This window comes from Doryrhamphus excisus, chromosome 6, assembly GCF_030265055.1.
Source record: "Doryrhamphus excisus isolate RoL2022-K1 chromosome 6, RoL_Dexc_1.0, whole genome shotgun sequence".
Taxonomy (NCBI): Eukaryota; Metazoa; Chordata; class Actinopteri; order Syngnathiformes; family Syngnathidae; genus Doryrhamphus; species Doryrhamphus excisus.
In genome coordinates, this window is record NC_080471.1 from 611,483 (window position 1) to 633,459 (window position 21,977).

Here is a 21,977-nt window from a genome sequence, read left to right on the forward strand (position 1 = left end):
TCAGTAACTGTTACATTTGTTCACTTCCTGCTTTCCTAATATAGTTTTTATTATTATAATTTAATCTGTATTTATAAAAAAATATATAAAACATATATAAAAACATAATCACAATCAGTAACTGTTACATTTGTTCACTTCCTGCTTTCCTAATATAGTTTAAGTTTTTTTTGTAATTTTTTAATTTTTTACATTTTTCAATTTTTTCCATTTTTAAAATTTTTAGAAAGTTTTACATTTTTGCATTTTTTTTTTTACATTTTTTTTTACTTTTTTTCCAAATGTTTCCATTTTTTTTACACTTTTTACATTCTTTACATTTTTTCTTTTAATTTTTTTTTTTTAATTTTCAATTTTTTTTATCACGTACCGAAGTACGAGGTGATATGACCATCCAATGACATAATGGCTACCATAGTTAATGTTAAATTTAGCAAACATCAACTGCTTGTATTGTTTCTTGAATTGGCTCATCGTTGTGCATTGTTTGATTTCCTTACTCAATCCATTCCATAGTTTGATTCCACATACTGAAATGCTATGGCTAGCATAACATAGTCCTAGCATAGAAGTGTTTCAAATGTACTTCTTCCCTGAGATCATATTTCTCCTCTCTTGTAGAGAAGTATTGGATGACATTTTTAGATAATTGGTTGTTTTTAGCCTTATGCATTATTTTAGCTGTTTGAAGATGAACTATATCAGCAAGTTGAAGTATTTGTGATTTTAGAAATAAGGAGTTAGTATGTTCTCTGTAGGCGGCATTATGAATTATCCTTACTGGCCTTTTTTGCAGTACATTTAGCGAGTGAAGATTGCTTTTATAGTTATTAGCCCATATTTCCACACATAATAATATAATATAAAATAATAAAAACAAAGTAGGACAATTATCGTTCCATCATGTCAGACCTATAGTCAATCGTGTTTGTTTACTTCCTGTGAGATATTGTCACTCTTGACAGGTACATGTTGAATAGTTGTCACACAGGGTGCACAGAGAGTGTCGAGAGTGAAGCAAATCCTTTGCCCTGAGGTTAAACAATCTGATGTTTTATGATGAGGTCAGCAAGGGGACACCTTTTGATTGGTTGGTTGGCAAAGGGTTCCATCTTCACCTGCTGCTTCCGAGGCATGATGGAAATCTTAAACCTTGGAACTTAGCAGGGCTGCACGATTGTTGCTTCGAATTGAAATTGTCATTCGGATACACACGAGCTACTTATGTATACGTTTATGTATGTATTTTTAATTATCATTAATATTATTCCATTCATCATAGTGTTGTTGTGGTTTACTAAAATTTCCAATGATTGTTAATGAATAGAAAGAATGAAAAAAATCATTCATTTTCTACCGCTTATCCTCACGAGGGTCGTAAGGGTCAATCGGAAAGTTGTCAGACTGCGTTCTTCTTCGTGGTTTTTTTTCTTTCTTCTTCTGTTGTTTATTGGCGGTTGGCAAGCAGCTTTCGTGTGCATTAGCGCCATCTGTGGAACAGAATCTAAACCCTTCTATACGCCATTCACAAGTCCAGTTTTATTAAAAAAAGAAAATATATATCTATATAAAACATGTGCCGAGCTTAATTATAAAATATTAGCAAGATTGAACTTTATCTTTTCCTGTTCCCGGGTGCGTTCTTTCAGCGAATGCTGAGATATGACGTAGAACGCAGATCGAGGCGTTCATTGATTTTAAAAAAATGGAGGCGAAAAGTTTGTTTTTGATTCAAACTAAATTTCAAGACTGGACGAACGAAAAACCGGCAATACGGAGTTATTCCAAGAAGTGAAAGAAAAACTCGAGGAAGTCGGTATCACGTGATGTTGGTGTTTACGTTTTACTGGGCATGCCCCATTGACTATTCTGGTTGATTATAGCGGCGCATGTAGACGCGCGATTGGAATATTCCTTTCCATGGATACCATTGCTTTCGGAAAGGTCATTCGGAAAGAGAAAAACTCCTCATGTAAACGTGGCTATTTTTTGAATGATTTTTCGAATAAAACCCAAAAACGTCATCATTGAGGAAGTAGATCGCTTGTGCGTTTGTGCAGCCTGGTACCGTCTGTCTTAGTAAATAAATATATGATGAACCCACTCCTATTACACATTTAACATGGAAGCATATCGGCTGCAGCTGTTGGTGTAAAGCGATACACAATGATTAAGATGTCCTTGACTATATGCACACACACACACACACAAACACACACTGTCACACACACACACACACACAAAGGATCCTTTCCTCGTCTTCTGATCTTGCCCGCGGCGTTTTGTCACCAGTTACGTTCATAGTAATCCGAGTTGTATTACTGTAGTATTCGAATACAGCAATTCTACTCATTGAAATGTGGTCGTTAACAAGGACTGATTAGGGCACTTTATGAAAGAGATTTTAAAAAAGGCTGCTACGCTACATTCAAGTCAGGGAGGGAGGTGTGACATCATACACCCTGAGGTTTTAAATTAGCTGCAGTCATTCACAGGGAGGGCTTTATGTAAGGCAAATCTAAACACCATTACTGGAAGGAGTTGTTGATTTATGAATCATATTTCCTGGTTGTGTAGAGATGAAATGGCAGATTACTATCTCTCCCGCCCTGCAGACAGTGACAATACTGTATGTGTACTACTATGACACTATTCACTATACAGTGCAGTTGTTTTTATTTTATTTTATTTATTATTTTTTAATTATTTTTTAATTATTTTTATTAATGTAATTAATTTGAATTAATTTGAATTAATTAATTTTAATATTTTTTAAAATTAATTTTATTTTTTACACGTCAAACGGTATGGTGTAATTTCGAATATAAATGTGTTCCTCGTGGTCGAGTGGTTAGCGCGCAGACCTCACAGCTAAGAGACCAGGGTTCAATTCCACTGGCGTTTGTTCTCCCCGTGCATGCGTGGGTTTTCTCCGGGTACTCCGGTTTCCAAAAACATGCTAAGTTAATTAGCGACTCCAAATTGTCCATAGGTATGAATGTGAGTGTGAATGGTTGTTTGACTATATGTGCCCTGTGATTAGCTGGCCACCAGTCCAAGGTGTACCCCGCCTCTCGCCCGAAGACAGCTGGGATAGGCTCCAGCATCCCCGCGACCCTCATGAGGAAATAGCAGTAGAAATGTCACTATTCACTCTACAGTGCAGTTGTTTTTATTTCATTCTTTAAATTAATTTTTAATTAATTTTTATTAATGTAATTAATTGTAATTAATTAATTGTAATTAATTTTTTTATTAATTGTATTTTTTACACGTCAAACGGTATGGTGTAATTTCGAATATAAATGTATTGTCGAGTGGTTAGCGCGCAGACCTCACAGCTAGGAGACCAGGGTTCAATTCCACTCTCGGCCATCTCTGTGTGGAGTTTGCATGTTCTCCCCGTGCATGCGTGGGTATTTTTCCGGGTACTCCGGTTTCCTCCCACATTCCAAAAACATGCTAGGTTAATTAGCGACTCCAAATTGTCCATAGGTATGAATGTGAGTGTGAATGGTTGTTTGTCTATATGTGCCCTGTGATTGGCTGGCCACCAGTCCAGGGAGTACCCCACCTCTCGCTGAAAGACAGCTGGGATAGGCTCCAGCGTGAGGATAAGCGGTAGAAAATGAACGAATGAATGTGTTCCTCGCATTTAAGAGTTCAGCGAATCGTCCGACTGACTCGCTCACTTGCCGGCGCTTTTCAGGTTTGTGCGTCTAATTGACCGTCTTCCATTAAGCAGGCATCTGAGCGGGTCAACTCACTTAACCTCTTATGAATAACATGTCCCCTCTTGCACCAAGGGGTTTCTAAGTGAGACGTAGCCGCCGTTCCTGAAAACGGGACTCCAAGAAGCATGTAAATATTCATATCAGGCTGTTGCGCAATCTCTCCACGCCCAAATATTCAGTCATTCTTGGCATTGGTGAGATACCGAGCTTATCTTCCTTGAATGTGAAATAGCAGCTTCTCATTCTTATTATTTACCGATGGAGTTACAGTGGTTGTTCTTGTCTCAGCCATCAGCATCAGTTACAATAAACTAACATTTTATTGCATTTTTTTTACAGTCGCTTATTACAGATATTTATTTACAAAAAAATTGGATGAAGCTGTAGATTAACATTGTTTTTTAATGCACAAAATTAGACAAATGCAATCCAGAAAATGATATGTAAATGTTACACTTAGGGGGAAAAAGTGGGCTAATAAATTAACAATAAAAGCACAAATACTGCGGATTTCAGAAAACAACAGATGGAATGATACAGCACTCTACAAGAAGCAATGAAGTCGGTAAAATTAAATAATTAAAAAAAAAAATCCAAAAATTGTTACAACTATAATGATGAAAATGGTAATATTAATGATGATTATAATAATGGTGATAACATTTAGGCATTTATAAGCTTTTACTTCAGCCTAATGTAAATAATGGAAAGTTATATTTTGAAGAAATGCACTGTAATGTTTCATATATTTGCCCAAATAAAATTAAAAAAATATATATTATTTTTCCGTCAGTGAAAGAATAACATTTCACTATCGGTGCCCAATTCCTTTTCATGTTGAATTATTATGATATAACCGGGAACACGACTAATCTAATTGGATTCATGAACTGTGTAGTAACAGGTCATTGAAATGATTACTTATTACTACCCCGTTCTTTCATTGAGCAAATTTACGGCACACTATATCTTCCCTTAGCACGTCGCAGTTAAAGTTTTGTAGCTTCATTCTATTACAGTTAGTAAAACAGGCTGTTTTGTAGTTGAATACGGCCTACTGTTAGTGAGAATATATGTATAATTTGCTTCGATATGCATATTTTGGGACTAAATTAAGCATTTTGTAGCATAAAAATGGCTAAATGAAATAAATTACAAATACATTGCATTCAGAAAACTCATTAAAAAAGGCTTTGAATTATATGTAGTATTCTACACTAGGAGTCAGTAACATTACTGTTCTTGATGGATGGGACAACAGGCTTTTATTGCAGGTTTGGGCATGTCCAGAGGGCTCTAATAATATTAAAAAAAACATATTTAGATGGTTATAAACATGTTTTATGTGCTTGAATTAGGAAAATATAGCATTTAGAATGAAGGAATCCTACTTTTGCAGGAATTCACTCATAATGCCGTTATTTTTGGAACCCCAAAAAAAAAAACGCGATAAAAATGGATTACTGTACAGCCGTCGTTTGCTACTTCATGGTTCAAACATCACTCCCTCATTGTGTTGGTTTTAAAAAAAAAATTCATTCATGAATTAATCATAGATGAATCATAATCAATTCGTAGTTGATTGTGGTCTATTATTATTCAAAAATTATACAAGTTATATGTATTATTATGGTCACTAATGTAATGTAACATTGATAAGACTTAACATTTGATTAGATTACCTTCACATCGCAAGCAATCAGCCACGATATATCCGAAAGTAGGAAAAAGAAATAGTTATCCTCCCATTCCGTGTGGAAGTGGTGTTGGCTTTTTACTTTTTACTTCTTTTTAACGCAATTTGAAACTTTTACTTAAGTTTTCATTCAAAAATTCACACACAAGATGCGTAAGATTTTGATTTATGGCTCCCGTCAATAGAAATATCATATATATAAACACACAAACATATCATGTATACAGTCTTTTCTTTGTAAAAAAAAAAAAAAAAAATTCCAGGCTTGTACTGGTGCATTTGTATTCATTTTTTGCTTTAAATTTCCTGTCTGTTTTACACAATACAGTACATAATATAAAGGATAAATTACCATAGCGTATTGACCTTATGCTAATAACGGATAGAACAAACATAAGCTGGGATAAACCATTCCTACAACTTTTTTTGCTATTTTTATTTTATGAATATGTGCCTTGGTTGAGTATTTTTATTTTATTATTATTTTTTTAGAGGTAAAGTACCCTGCTCCACTCATCACAAACATGATGCATATGTGTGTTGTTTACACAAGAGGTCACTTCCCACTCAAGTCAAGTTCAAGAGCACCGGTGAATATTTTCGCCCATTTTCATCAACGGCTAAGCTTTCCGGATTGGATCGGGGCAAAACTTAAAAGCAACATTTTCCAAATGTGTACTTGCTGTACTCTGCGCCTATTTAATCTGAATTTAAATGAGGAATGTGTTGGCAGGGTACACGGCAGCGCATATTAGATGAGTGGCACATTTATGCGGCCACCCCAGCTCCACAACAGCCCCCCTGTTTTCAAGCATCAACAGGTCGTCTTAGGAGGAGGAGAAGGAGGAGGAAGGCGGGTGGGAGTGAACGCTGCATACAGACATCCATTGATCAACTATGAATACACACATAAATACACACTAGTTTTTCTGTACAAATATGGTGCTTATCTATATTGTGGTAAATGCTCGTCGTACACAAATATACTTCACATTTGAAGCAATGAAGAAGTCAGATTGGTTATTGTGGTAAAATTATTTTCTCCAACTTTATGCAAAGTGCTGACCAAAATACCAAAAAACTGATTTGCATACTTAATATCTACACAAAAGCGTTCAAAATATTGTTGCAGTTTAAGTTGGATTTGGCCTGTTGCATCGCAACGGCAATACCCTCTGGCTGTCTTGCTGTCATGGTAACAATGCTCTCTGATGTCACCCTCTCTAATTTTAGCTCTTGTGGTTCTTACGGTTGGTCAGCTTTACCTTGCCCGGAAGCTTTATGTTTCTGTAATGGTAAACAAGCGCTTGAAGTACTCACAGTAGACACTGGTATCTGGTTTAATTGCTATGAAAGTTAGTATTGCTGTTGACACCGGAGGATAGATTTTATTAGATTTTCTTACTTTTGATATTTACACTACCGCTCAAAAGTTTGGGATCACTTGGACATTTTTTTTTTGGGCCAATCTGAGATATGGCTTTTTCTTTGAAGTCCAGTATCCTATGAAGTCGCCGCTTCACTGTTGATACTGACACTGGTGTTTGACGGATACTATTTAGTGCGGATGCCAGGTGACATCTTTGTCTTAAACTACACACTCTTCTTGCACAATTGTGCAGCGTTTTTCTGTCCTTGTTAGACCCAGTTTGTGTTGAGTAGTTAGCAGCATGGTAAGAGATTTCTGTTTTAGTTTAGATTTTTTAGATGGGTTTTCTAATAATCTATTGGCCTTCTTCCGTCTTGTTGCACAATTGTGCAGCGTTTTTCTGTCCTTGTTAGACCCAGTTTGTGCCGTTCTCTGAAGGGAATAGTTAACAGCATGTTAAGAAATTTTAGTTTCAGTTTCGATTTTTAGATGGGTTTTCTAATAATCTATTAGCCTTATAAAATGATGAACTTGGATTAGCAGCCATACCAGGAGATTGATGTAGAGGACTGACAGTTGTTGATAGTAGGCCTCTATGCAAAAATGTACATCCTTCTTCCGTCTTCTTGCACAGTTGTGCAGCGTTTTTCTGTCCTTGTTAGACCCAGTTTGTGCTGCTCTCTGAAGGGAGTAGTTAACAGCATGGTTGGAGATTTTGGTTTTATCTTAGATTTTTGGATGGGTTTTCTAATAATCTATTAGCCTTATAAAATGATGAACTTGGATTAGCAGCCATACCAGGAGATTGATGTAGAGGACTGACAGTTGTTGATAGTAGGCCTCTATGCAAAAATGTAGATCCTTCTTCCGTCTTTTTGCACAATTATGCAGCGTTTTTCTGTCCTTGTTAGACCCAGTTTGTGCCGCTCTCTGAAGGGAGTAGTTAACAGCATGGTAAGAGAATTCTGTTTTAGTTTAGATTTTTTAGATGGGTTTTCTAATAATCTATTAGCCTTATAAAATGATTAAATTGGATTAGCAGCCATACCAGGAGATTAATGGAGAGTACTCACAGTTGTTGATAATAGGCTTCTATGCAAAAATGTAGATCCTTCTTCCGTCTTCTTCCACAGTTGTGCAGCGTTTTTCTGTCCTTGTTAGACCCAGTTTGTGCCGCTCTCTGAAGGGAGTAGTTAACAGCATGGTAAGAAATTTTAGTGTAGATTTTTAGATGGGTTTTCTAATAATCTATTAGCCTTATAAAATGATTAATTTGGATTAGCAGCCATACCAGGAGATTGATGCAGAGGACTGACAGTTGTTGATAGTAGACCTCTATGCAAAAATGTAGATCGTTCTTCAAATCATCTGATTAATTTTAATTGTTTGTGAAATGCATGGAAATTTGTTTGTCTTTGGAAAACAAAGAAATTTGCAAGTGATCCCAAACTTTTGAGCGGTAGTGTGCGTATGTAGCGGACAGATTGATTATATAGATACAGTACATATGGGTATATTTTATTAGTCGCGTCTACACTAGCAATGTCACAGATACCCATGAGAACGTTGATTCCCAACCACTGTTCTGCAGCACATTAGTTGTCCATGAGGGGTCATTAGGTATGGCGTGGGAAACTATTCAATTTGACTTAAATTCTATGTCTTTACTGCAAATAATGTGCATCTATCAATCCCAGTGACCTGCAGTGAGTTCAATTAGGTTGCAGACACAACAATATCGAAACTGGTCGAGATAACGCCAATTCATGTGCCATGTGGACAACAATGTATGGCGTGAAAGTGAGAGTCCAGGAAAGAGTCTTCTAAAAGAGAGGGAACCTTGTTTCCATGTGATGAAACAGAGCAGGGGTAAATTGAAGAGAGGAGCACAGAACAAAACAAATAACTTGCTCAGTGAAAAGCAATTTCCGGGGAAGTCATGTTTTATATTTTAGGTGGGCTTCTGACGTGGTTGATTTGGGAAACACGGTAGTATTATGTTGGCTGCGGTTGGTATCAGCCGACAGCTTCAGGCACTTTTAAAACGGGGACATGTTCTGTTTTTCCTGGTTATAAGATATTGAGAAAATAGACTTGTTGCAGTTCCCAACAAATGTTGGCAAAGTCAGCTGTAAATGAAACCCTAAAGAATCCTCCATTCTGGACATCTGTTTCAACACCTGGGCGTGTTGGTTCTATAGCTGAATGGATGGAGTGAGTGAGACCTCCTGTCAATGGGTTTTCGGACTGTTTGTATTCTATTTGCCCGTAAATTTCACGCTTGGCACACAATAGGTGACCGTGAATGGTTCAGTCTAACTTCTAGACCTGGATTAATGTGCTTAGAGTTGCAACAATTAATCGATGATTAATCAGTTGTCCAACTAATCAACTATTTTTGGTTTCAAAATACAAATATCCTCATCTTTTGAAGTGTGTAATTTCCTTAGTCATCCATGAAAGCATATCTGTTTCAACACCTGGGCGTGTTGGTTCTATAGCTGAATGGATGGATTGAGTGAGCCCTCCTGTCAATGGGTGGAGGCATTTTCCCGCATTTTGCTTTGGCAAGGCATGTAATTTATCTATGTATTTATAAAAAACGGCAACATTAGTTTTCGGACTGTTTGTATTCTGTTTGCCCCTAAATTTCACGCTTGGCACGCAATAGGTGACCGTGACTGGTTCAGTATAACTTCTAGACCTGGATTAATGTGCCTAGAGTTGCAACAATTAATCGATGATTAATCAATTGTCCAACTAATCAACTATTTTTGGTTTCAAAATACAAATATCCTCATCTTTTGAAGTGTGTAATTTCCTTAGTCATCCATGAAAGCATATCTGTTTCAACACCTGGGCGTGTTGTTTCTATAGCTGAATGGATGGAGTGAGTGAGCCCTCCTGTCAATGGGTGGAGGCATTTTCCCGCATTTTGCTTTGGCAAGGCATGTAATTTATCTATGTATTTATAAAAAACGGCAACATTAGTTTTCAGACTGTTTGTATTCTGTTTGCCCCTAAATTTCACGCTTGGCACGCAATAGGTGACCGTGACTGGTTCAGTATAACTTCTAGACCTGGATTAATGTGCCTAGAGTTGCAACAATTAATCGATGATTAATCAATTGTCCAACTAATCAACTAATTTTGGTTTCAAAATACAAATATCCTCAAGTGTGTAATTTCCTTAGTTAGCCATGAAAGCATATCTGTTTCAACACCTGGGCGTGTTGGTTCTATAGCTGAATGGATGGATTGAGTGAGCCCTCCTGTCAATGGGTGGAGGAATTTTCCCGCATTTTGCTTTGGCAAGGCATGTAATTCATCAATGTATTTATGAAAAACGGCAACATTAGTTTTCTGACTGTTTGTATTCTGTTTGCCCGTAAATGTCACGCTTGGCACACAATAGGTGACCGTGAATGGTTCAGTCTAACTTCTAGACCTGGATTAATGTGCCTAGAGTTGCAACAATTAATCGATGATTAATCAGTTGTCCAACTAATCAACTATTTTTGGTTTCAAAATACAAATATCCTCATCTTTTGAAGTGTGTAATTTCCTTAGTCATCCATGAAAGCATATCTGTTTCAACACCTGGGCGTGTTGTTTCTATAGCTGAATGGATGGATTGAGTGAGCCCTCCTGTCAATGGGTGGAGGCATTTTCCCGCATTTTGCTTTGGCAAGGCATGTAATTTATCTATGTATTTATGAAAAACGGCAACATTAGTTTTCGGACCGTTTGTATTCTATTTGCCCGTAAATTTCACGCTTAGCACGCAATAGGTGACCGTGAATGGTTCAGTATAACTTCTGGACCTGGATTAATGTGCCTAGACTTGCAACAATTAATCCAAGATTAATCAATTGTCCAACTAATCAACTATTTTTGGTTTCAAAATACAAATATCCTCAAGTGTGTAATTTCCTTAGTTATCCATGAAAGCATATCTGTTTCAACACCTGGGCGTGTTGGTTCTATAGCTGAATGGATGGAGTGAGTGAGCCCTCCTGTCAATGGGTGGAGGCATTTTGCCCGCAATTTGCTTTGGCGAGGCATGTAATTTATCTATGTATTTATAAAAAACGGCAACATTAGTTTTCGGACTGTTTGTATTCTATTTGCTCGTAAATTTCACGCTTGGCACGCAATAGGTGACCGTGAATGGTTCAGTATAACTTCTAGACTTGGATTAATGTGCCTAGAGTTGCAACAATTAATCGATGATTAATCAATTGTCCAACTAATCAACTATTTTTGGTTTCAAAATACAAATATCCTCAAGTGTGTAATTTCCTTAGTTATCCATGAAAGCATATCTGTTTCAACACCTGGGCGTGTTGTTTCTATAGCTGAATGGATGGAGTGAGTGAGCCCTCCTGTCAATGGGTGGAGGCATTTTCCCGCATTTTGCTTTGGCAAGGCATGTAATTTATCTATGTATTTATGAAAAACGGCAACATTAGTTTTCGGACTGTTTGTATTCTATTTGCTCGTAAATTTCACGCTTGGCACGCAATAGGTGACCGTGAATGGTTCAGTATAACTTCTAGACCTGGATTAATGTGTCTAGAGTTGCAACAATTAATCGATGATTAATCAATTGTCCAACTAATCAACTATTTTTGGTTTCAAAATACAAATATCCTCGTCTTTCGAAGTGTGTAATTTCCTTAGTCATCCATGAAAGCATATCTGTTTCAACACCTGAGCGTGTTGGTTCTATAGCTGAATGGATGGAGTGAGTGAGCTCTCCTGTCAATGGGTGGAGGCATTTTCCCGCATTTTGCTTTGGCTCGGCATGTCATTTATCATATTGATTTGGTCCACCTATGGCTTCACCGATTCCTTGATTAATCAATACAGATGAATCGACTAAGAAATTAATAGTTGTAGCACTAAATGCGACCGAAGCGCTACCGAATCTGATATAGGCGCATCTCATTGTGGGGACGACACTAATATGAGCTGGTAATAGAAAATGTATTATATATGGAAGAGTCATTTAATCAGAGGCAGCAGCAATATCTTTGGGGTCTCATTTTGTTAAAAGGTCAGTGTCATAAGAGTCCTCATGTGGGAGTCTGTCCAGTGTTAGATTGGATTTAAGCGCAGTGCAGGCGGTAGTGGTGGGGGGGGGGGCTGTCATTGACTCAACCATGAATCTACACTACAGCTTATCTGACCCACGCAGTAAATCTCTCTCTCCGGGTGATTCCACCCTCAGGATGAAGGATTCTCATTTCCCAGCACAGACTGCATCCTGACTTGGGTGTGAATTTGCTGGCCCAAGTGGAGACAAACCAGGGATTTAACTTAGTTTTATTTCTGTGTATCAACAAGACGTACAGTAGGAGATATTACTAGTATATGGACTAATAGTGTACTCACACTATTTGTACTGTCGTAACACCTCAAGTCCCGCATTTTGGGGGTGCACAATTGGAAGAGGCGTCATTAGGCCTATTTTAGGGGGGCTTCAGCTTCAGCTTCATGTTAATTTTTTGTGTAGTTGTGGGGCTATTTTAGGGGGATGAAGCCCACCTAAAATGTTCTGAAGACCCCCTAAATATTTAGATATTTTTTATTGATTTTTAAAAAATTTTATTGATTTTTTTTTTAAATCTCTGTCAAATTTCATATTCTGTTTTTTCTATTTTTTCTATCTACTATAAGTGGCACTTTTTTTCATAGGTTGGCTGTTCCTGCGACTTATACTCCAGAGTGACTTATAAATGAAAAAATTGTTTATGTTACATAAACACTGGACACCTTTTCTGTTCATGTTTATTTTTTGTGTAGCTGTGGGGCTATTTTAGGGGGACTTCACCCCCCCCCCTAAAATGTTCTTAAGGCCTCCTAAATAATTAGATATTTTTTATTGATTTTTTTTTAGTTTTTTTTTAATCTCTGACAAATTTCATATACCGTATTTTCCGGACTATAAGTTGCACTTTTTTTCATAGGTTGGCTGTTCCTGCGACTTATACTCCAGAGCGACTTATAAATGAAAAAAACTGTTTATGTTAAATAAACACTGGACACCTTTTCTTTTCATGTTTATTTTTTGTGTAGCTGTGGGACTATTTTAGGGGGACTTCACCCCCCCAAAATGTTCTTAAGGCCCCCTAAATAATTTGATATTTTTTATTGATTTTTTTTTGTTTTTTTTAATCTCTGACAAATTTCATACACCGTATTTTCTGGACTATAAGTCACACTTTTTTCATAGGTTGGCTGTTCCTGCGACTTATACTCCAGAGCGACCCCCCCCCCCCCCACCCCCGCTCTCAGAACCTAGTGACCCCCCTGGTTATAACCAAGTTACAGAATAACTTTAATATGATAGCTCCTCGCCGGTTCTTAGTGATAACCACCATATTTCATTATCAAAATAAATAGAACATTTAGAAATAATCCAAAAGTCAAAACCCTTAGCATGCTCGCTGAGTATACAGTATATGTGTAGTATACAGTATGCAGTAATATCTATGTGTACAATTGATGGCACCATCCTAGAGTTGGTTTTCCAGAAAGAAGATGCTAATAGCATTTGATCTGTTAATAAAACAGTATGGAACTTCCATGTTAATAAATTGTCCTTGAGCTTGTCTAACAAGCCACCATCAATATAAAAGTTAATATGAATTATCATTGTTCATTTCCATCTTGGGTGCTGCCTTCTACACTATCCTCTCCTTTTTTGGATGAGCAGGAGAGGAAACAGCTATATGTTGTTGGCACCGTGTTCCTGCTGGCACGGTCTCTGCACCCTGGGGTGAAGGGGGGTGGGGGGGGGGGGGCGCTGAAGAAGGACGCCCTTCTCGCATAGCACTGAGCATGATGTATCAGGAGAGGATGGGGCTGTGACTTGTAATTAACTTTAGACTGTCTTGCACAGACAAGGACAAAGTTTACATGCACGGCCATATTGTCATTAGAATAAGGCTACACACTATGGAGGACCAAAACTGCCAAAATAATAAATAAATAAAAAAAAAGTGAAAATAAAAACAAAAATGAAAAAAAAAGCAAAAAATTAAATACACAAAATAAATATAAATGGAAATAAAAACATAAATAAAAAAATATATACATAAATAAATAAATAAAAGCAAAAATAAATACAAAAATAAAAAACAAGATTCAAAAATTAAAAATAAATAGAAAAATAAATGTAGAAATAAATACAAAAATAAATATATAAATAGAATTACATATCAATAAATAAATAAAAGCACTCTGCTCTCATATGTATTTATTTCATGCTGCAGATAATGTCAGCTTGAAATGCAGAAGGAAAAACTATTCAAATGAGGGGGCGGTCCTAAGTGTGTCTTGGGTTGAACTGTTCGCCTATTGGTCGATCGACACACTTAGGACCGCCCCCTCATTTCAAGCTGACATTGTCTGCAGCATGAAATAAATACATATGAGAGCAGAGTGCTTTTATTTATTTATTGATATGTAATTCTATTTATATATTTATTTTTGTATTTATTTCTACATTTATTTTTCTATTTATTTTTAATTTTTGAATCTTGTTTTTTATTTTTGTATTTATTTTTGCTTTTATTTATTTATTTATGTATATATTTTTTATTTTTGTTTTTATTTCCATTTATATTTATTTTGTGTATTTAATTTTTTTTATTTTTTTTTATTTTTGTTTTTATTTTCACTTTTATTTATTTATTTATTTATTTATTTATTTATTTATTATTTTAGCAGTTTTGGTCCTCCATAACAGACAAGGTACTGTCATATAAATTGCATTTTCTTATGGATTTAATCTGTGTCAATAATAACCAGATTTAGATGAGGTACAATGATGTGTAACACATTGATGACTATGATGCCTTTCCATAAGAATCCCAATGCCTAAAGTGGGATACAAAATAAATCGATGAAGTGTCAGCTGTTCTTTATCACACCAGATTGAGCTGAAAAGTCCCGAGGACCACAAAGTAGAGATTCATTTAAAACCAGAAAGTGTAAGCGCTGAGAAACAACCACATAGTGAGAGAAAGAACGAGAGAGAGAAGGTAAGACATGTCAGAGAGGCAGAATTCAGGGAAAAGTATTGACCGTGGACAAGCACGATCCCGGTCATGATGGGATTTGTCAGCTTCTTTGCGCTCGAGCTCAGTTCTGGTCTTTTACTCCTCACCTCCACAGAGGGATTTTCTTTCATGGAGTCTGGTTGCAACGCCGGGCGCTATCAGCTGTGGTGTTGCTTTACTGTAAGCGATCCAGAGCTCGGAGAATTTCAATCAATCATGGAAAAGTGTGAATCTTTACGCTCCCCACTGCTCTGAATGAGCTTTCGATGGCGATGGTTAATGGGAAAGGTCACTTTGGATTGAGGTTGTCTTGGCTCGTTACAAAGACGGGGAAAACACTTGAAAGTGAGGGGGGCGTAAACGGTATATGAGGGAAGTTATAATCATATTTGTGTTTTGTTGTGTTTGTTCTTGGAAGATAGACACACAGATTCGGTATGTGACAAATTTTTTTTTAATAAAAATAATAATAATAATCAAATAATATATATATTTTTTAATTATATGGCACGTTACCAAAAAAATAATTAAAAAAAATTAATAAAATAAATTCAATTTTTTTAAAAATTATATTAGGCAAGCAGGGAGTGAATGTGTTTGTTCTTGCAAGATAGACACACAGATTCGGTACGTGACCAAAAAAATAAAAATAAAAATAAATAAAATAATCCCCCAATTTTTTTTATTATATGGCACATGACCAAAAAATTAATACAAAAAATTTAATAAAAGAAATTACATTTTTTTATTAAATTATATTAGGCAAGCAGGAAGTGAATATGTTTGTTTTTGCAAGATAGACACACAGATTCGGTACGTGACCAAAAAATAAAAATAAATAAAATAATCCAAAAATTTGTTTTATTATATGGCACATGACCAAAAAAATGAATAAAAAAAATTTAATAAAATAAATTACATTAAAAAAATTATATTAGGCAAGCAGGAAGTGAATGTGTTTGTTCTTGCAAGATAGACACACAGATTCGGTACGTGACCAAAAGAAATTAAATAAATAAATAAATAAATAAAATGATTAAAAAATGTTTAATTATATGGCACGTGACCAAAAAATATTTACAAAAATTAATAAAATAAATTAAATTAAAAAAAATTATATTAGGAAAGCAGGAAGTGAACAAATGTAACAGTTACTGACTGTAAAAGTACCAGATGGAGGGGTAGGATTTAATAAGCTTTGCTTCTTCCTACTTCTTTTGGACATGTGGAACTGTGAACTGATTATGTGATGCACTCAATTGTAATCTGATGCATGTTCAAATGAAATAAAACCATTACCATTACCATTACCATTACCAGATCCACAATGTACTGGTACCGACTGATTTCCTCTTGGACATACGAGTCGACCATCTGCTGTGGTGTGCTGAAGTAGAACTTTCTGGCTCAGAAACAGGAGACATGAGGTCACACCACAGTTGGCCTGGCTTGCTGCTAGGTCTTTGACGTCAGCTCGGTGTGGGTTCAGTCCATTGCAGTTCATCACAGAGATGATAACTTGAGCTGCAACAATTAATCGAAGACTAGAATAGAATAGAATAGAATAGAGGGCTGCACGGCGAGCGAGTGGTTAGCGCGCATGCCTCACAGCTAGGAGACCCGAGTTCAATTCCACTTTCGACCATCTCTGTGTGGAGTTTGCATGTTCTCCGGGTACTCCGGTTTCCTCCCACATTCCAAAAACATGCTAGGTTAATTAGCGACTCCGAATTGTATGAATGTGAGTGTGAATGGTTGTTTGTCTATATGTGCCCTGTGATTGGATGCCGACCAGATGCCTCTCGCCTGAAGGCAGCTGGGATAGGCTCCAGCACCCCTGCGACCCTCGTGAGGATAAGCGGTAGAAAATGAATGAATGAATAGAATAGAATAGTGCAAACATGGAATAAAAACAGATAAATAACATTATGGATAAAATAGGTAAAAATAGATAAATAATTAGAATTATGGTGATATTTTAAATTTTTCACAGTAGATGTTTGTCAGATGGTCTGGGGGGTTTGGGGAGGGTTGGGCTTTTGGGAAGAAACTGTTTTTTTTTCTGATGAATTGACTTTTTTGGTATTCGCTTCAATTTTTTTTTGGATTTTACGAATGTAAATAGTTTGTGATTTCCGTGTGATTTTCCGTTTGTGGCAGGCCGCCTCAAATGAATGTATCGGAATTTTTTTTGGTGTGACCGTAAAATATGCCCTCAGTACTCCTTCACAAAAGTCACCATTGCCGTTAACAGCCATGTGTCCTTGGGCAAAACGGCTGCTTCACAAAAATCCTCCATCTCAGCATTGTAACACTTTCACTCTTTCTGTCGGACTTTCCAGGTTTTGTGTTTTTCGTTTTCATCTTTTTAGCAAATTGCAACAAACCTCTTTACTTTCTCTCAGTAGCCGCAGCCGACTGCAGCACTTTCCGCATTATCAGTGTTGCCTCTTGTGAAATAAACCGTCCCACACACACGTTTGTGATAACGGGTCTCCGCTGTTGCTATCTCGCAGTTTTTGTTGTTTTCCTGTCGATAGAATCAAACCTAATCTCTGTGACGACTCGCTGTGCCCACATGAATCATTTTGGAAATTGTTTCTTCTGATTAAAGAGCCAGAATAATTAGCGGTGCAACTGTGGATTGTGCCTGCCAAGGTAATTTTATTGTTTTAGACGCTTGCCATGAATGCTTATCCGAGAGATTCTCCTTAAAGTAGTCATTTGGAAACTTTTGGGACAATCATCTCACCTCCTCCTGAGAGTGAAAATGAAAGCTACTTTTTAAAAAACGATTTTTCCATGCCCAGTGTGAGTCCCATTACACGATACTTTGCCGATTCATTGTTGCCGGATGGGGGTTGTTTTGTACATGTGAGATGTACGGGATTTGATTTTAAATAAGAGATCATGGTTGGGTCTGAAATAGGGGGGTAAGAAAATATCGTTTCGGAGATTTATCGCGATACTTCGTTCCATGATACTGTATCGATATTAAAAAGTATTATATGGTTATTTTTTAGGCATTTATCATAGACTGTATATGGTATTTATTCAAGTTTTTCTTCCCATTTCTGATTTTAATTGAAACCTCTGATCGTTAGGTGGCAGCACTTACGTAGTCAATTATGCAAGGACGTTGAACGAGATTCACGAGTGAAACGACACATTTTGGATTTCTACACAAAGTAGCACTACACAAAGTGCAGAAGTTGACAAAACCCATGTCGTTTGTAAAATGGGTCGTGTTTCCCGAATAAAGTATAAAGTATTCGGGTAAAAAAACAGTAAAAAGTCCTTTTAGGATGCTTGAAATAACCATTATTTAACAAAATAGTGATATCAATTTGAAAAACAAAATACCTGCAATATCACAGTACTACTTTTGTAGTATACAAAAGGACCTTCGCATTGCTTGCTAGCGGCAGGTCCTCATGGTGTCTCGCTAAGTGGACTCGCAGATTTGTCCACATTTTGGATTTCCAAACAAAGTAGCACTACACAAAGTGCAGAAATTGACAAAACCCATGCCGTTTGGTAAAATGTGTCATGTTTCCCGAATATAAGTATTCGGGAAACACGACACATTTTACAAACGTCATGGGTTTCTACACATCTACACATTTTTGGATTTCTACACAAAGTAGCACTACACAAAGTGCAGAAATTGACAAAACCCATGCCGTTTGTAAAATATGTTATATGCTTGCATTCTGCCATGTTGAACTGTGTTTATGTGTGAGGACCTTTCACTCGTGAATCTCGTCAAACAAAGTAGCACTACACAAAGTGCAGAAATTGACAAAACCCATGCCGTTTGTAAAATGTGTCGTGTTTGCCGAATGCTTTATACTTTATTCGGGAAACATGACACACTTTACAAACGGCATGGGTTTTGTCAATTTCTGCACTTTGTGTTGTGCTACTTTGTATAGAAATCCAAAAATGTGTAGATGTGTAGAAACCCATGCCGTTTGTAAAATGTGTTTTGTTTTCCGAATATACTTTATTCGGGAAACACGACACATTTTACAAACGGCATGGGTTTTGTCAATTTCTGCACTTTGTGTAGTGCTACTTTGTGTAGAAATCCAAAATGTGGACAAATCTGCGAGTCCACTTAGCGAGACACCATGAGGAGGTCCTTTTGTATACTACAAAAGTAGTACTGTGATATTGCAGATATTGCATAGATATTTATTTTTCAAATTGATATCACTATTTTGTTAAATAATGGTTATTTTAAGCATCCTAAAAGGACTTTTTACTGATGTTAGGTACTTTGTTACACACAAATTTGCTTCTGATGGTGGATAAGTCAGGGACTGCATACATTTTTTCACAGCTAATAGAATGTGAACATTTGAGCAGGATCTTAAGACATAATTTAATTTATTTGTTTTTATGTTTTTTTTGTAAATTTAAAGCTGGATGTTAAAGCTTTATTTATCCAAATGCTACACTTTAAGTTTGTGATACAGCATAACATACTGTTCTAATGGAATAAAAATGTGTTTAGTAAGTGCATATTGCTGGTGTAATTCAGTTTTTCTAGGAAATAATCTTTAACTACAAGAAAAAAAAATCGTCTTTCTAACAGTATCGTGATATATCGTATTGTGAGCCTAGTATCGTGATACGTATCGTATCGCCAGATTCTTGCCAATACAAACCGCGACAAACATTGCAATTCGGTACAGTACGTATTTGTGCGGGTAATTCACACCTCACGGCGTATCACTCCCCTGCTCAAACGCCATCTCACCTGTCATTGTGTCGTCCACGGGGTGGGGGGTGGGGGGGGGATACTTCATGTGTATGTGATGTGGATGCAGAATTTCACAAGTGTAACCCATTGCATGCCTCGCTCACTCTGCGTTATACCTCCATCCATCCTTCCATTTTCTATAGCGTGTCCTCGCTAGGGTCACGGGTGTGCTGGAGCCTATGGGTTCTAACCCTGCTGTTAGAATCCTCATGCACGCTCGCACACTCTTCTCATTTGTACGCTTCAAGGGATTCCTTATTTGCTGCCTTCATTCTAGTATTGCTTCCCGTGTTGTGCTGGTCTGCACCTGTGTGGACTACATGCACGATCTGTGTATATTTCATATTTTCAGCAGGATATGCCCTCTGGGTTCCATTTGACAGGAATTAGATCAGGGGTCTCAAACACGCGGCCCGCGGGCCAAATGTGGCCCGCAGGACACTAGTCTGAGGCCCCCGCCTTGATATGAAAGTTTAATGTTCGTGCGGCCCGCGCAAGTTTGATATGGATGCTGTATGGTATCATGTACCCAGAAAAAATTATTACGTTTGATTCATGTTCATGTTAAAGGTTAAATAACTGTTAATAGTTATCCTCCCTATCCGTGTGGAAGTGGTAAGTTTTTGGCTATTTAAGTTTAAAGGAAATAACTTGAAGGCCGCTAGCTCTCTAGTTTGCGAGTTAGCATGTGTCTCAAGACCCTGCAGTTGCGCAATATGTTGTAAATAAAAAGAGTATAAATGTGACTATAGTCGTGTTTTGTCATGTCTACAGGGCTCTAATAATGCTTTGTTCATTTTAATATGAAAAAAATCATTTGTCTACCCACCAACTATATGTGGTTTCTTAAGTTTTTATTATTATTATTATATTTATTTATTACTGATTGATTTCTTTATTCTTGATTTGTTTATTTATTTTTCATCTTATTTTGTGTAGAAAAATAAAAATTAAGATATTTGAGAACAGTGGAATGTTTTATCAGAGCTTTTCTTGTAGAAAATCGCAACAAAAGCAAAGTTTATTCATTTTTCTGTTTTTAATAAATGTGTTTTTTTCTTTTTTTTTTTTTGGAAAACCTGATGCGGCCCAGCCTTGCCCAGACCCTAGCTCCAGTGGCCCCCAAGTAAATTGAGTTTGAGGCCCCTGAATTAGATAAAAATCATCAGTATTTTTTTTTCTCCTTTAATGTTTTTTTTAGATTTTTTTAAAGGCCCTTGTTGTATAATATGATATCACAATGGGCCGTTGCTGTTCTCAGAGAATGCGTGACTGTTCTGCACCGCAAGGAGGTTCTTTTTATATCCTTGTTAATGATGTCAAATACCGGTGTAAGAACTTGTGAACATCGGCGCCAACATCAGACGTGTTCTGAAATCCAATGAGTTTGATGCAAGTGCGTGCATACAGTATGTGTTCCTTTTGAACTCCAGCTGTCACATAAATGACAGTGAAACCACCTAAAGCCAGCGTTCCACCGTGGTTTTTCACCCGTCAGCAGCTTGACTCGTGTGAGTCAGCGACACACACACACACGGATACGCACGCACGCGCACGCTCAAACACTGACACGTACACACAAACTTGCACTTGACTGAAAGTCTGTGGCAATCTGCTTTCAGAGCTCATGTCAACTCTCTGCAGCCCTCAGCAACATCAACACGTCCTTCATATCAAGAAGACGCTCTCCTCCATTGAGATTTCAATGTCCACAACATTAAATAACAGCTCAAAAATAAACTACGCATTTCTCCGAGGACTGGAGTTTTCTACGTGTAAAAGCATGTACTTTATTCTGCCCTTCTAGTGTCATAGAATACCTGTTTATTACTTTCTATTGCATTCTATTACATACTTTGACACTGTTACCTACTGACGGCCATCAATGTTATCACTTTGTCACTTTGCGCTAACATTGACATAAAAACACTGTTTGTCTATATGTGCCCTGTGATTGGCTGGCGACCAGTCCAAGGTGTACCTCTCACCCAAAGACAACTGGGATAGGCTCCCGTGACCTGGTAGAAAATGAATAAATGTAATAGAAAGTAATGTTGCACCCTACATACCTTTTTATCCCGAACACACTATAAACCTTGCCATCCTGCCTGCACTTGGTGTTACCAACATCACTTTTGAGCGATTATTTTTTATTGTTCGATAAGTCGATTTACATTTAGATGCGCGGTAGATGTTGCAGCCTATATACCTTTTTATCCCAAACACACTATAAACCTTGCCATCCTGCCTACACTTGGTGTTACCAGCATCACTCTTGAGCGATTATTTTTTATTGTTCGATAAGTCGATTTATATTTAGATGCACATTTGATGTTGCAGC

The 21,977-nt window shown here is 36.9% G+C and overlaps 1 protein-coding gene across 10 annotated transcripts in view; it reads left to right on the top strand.

Moving 5' to 3' along the window:
• Window positions 1-21,977, top strand: part of LOC131131695 (N-acetyl-beta-glucosaminyl-glycoprotein 4-beta-N-acetylgalactosaminyltransferase 1-like) — a 184,801-nt gene that overhangs the window by 28,083 nt on the left and 134,741 nt on the right. The window lies entirely within an intron of this gene.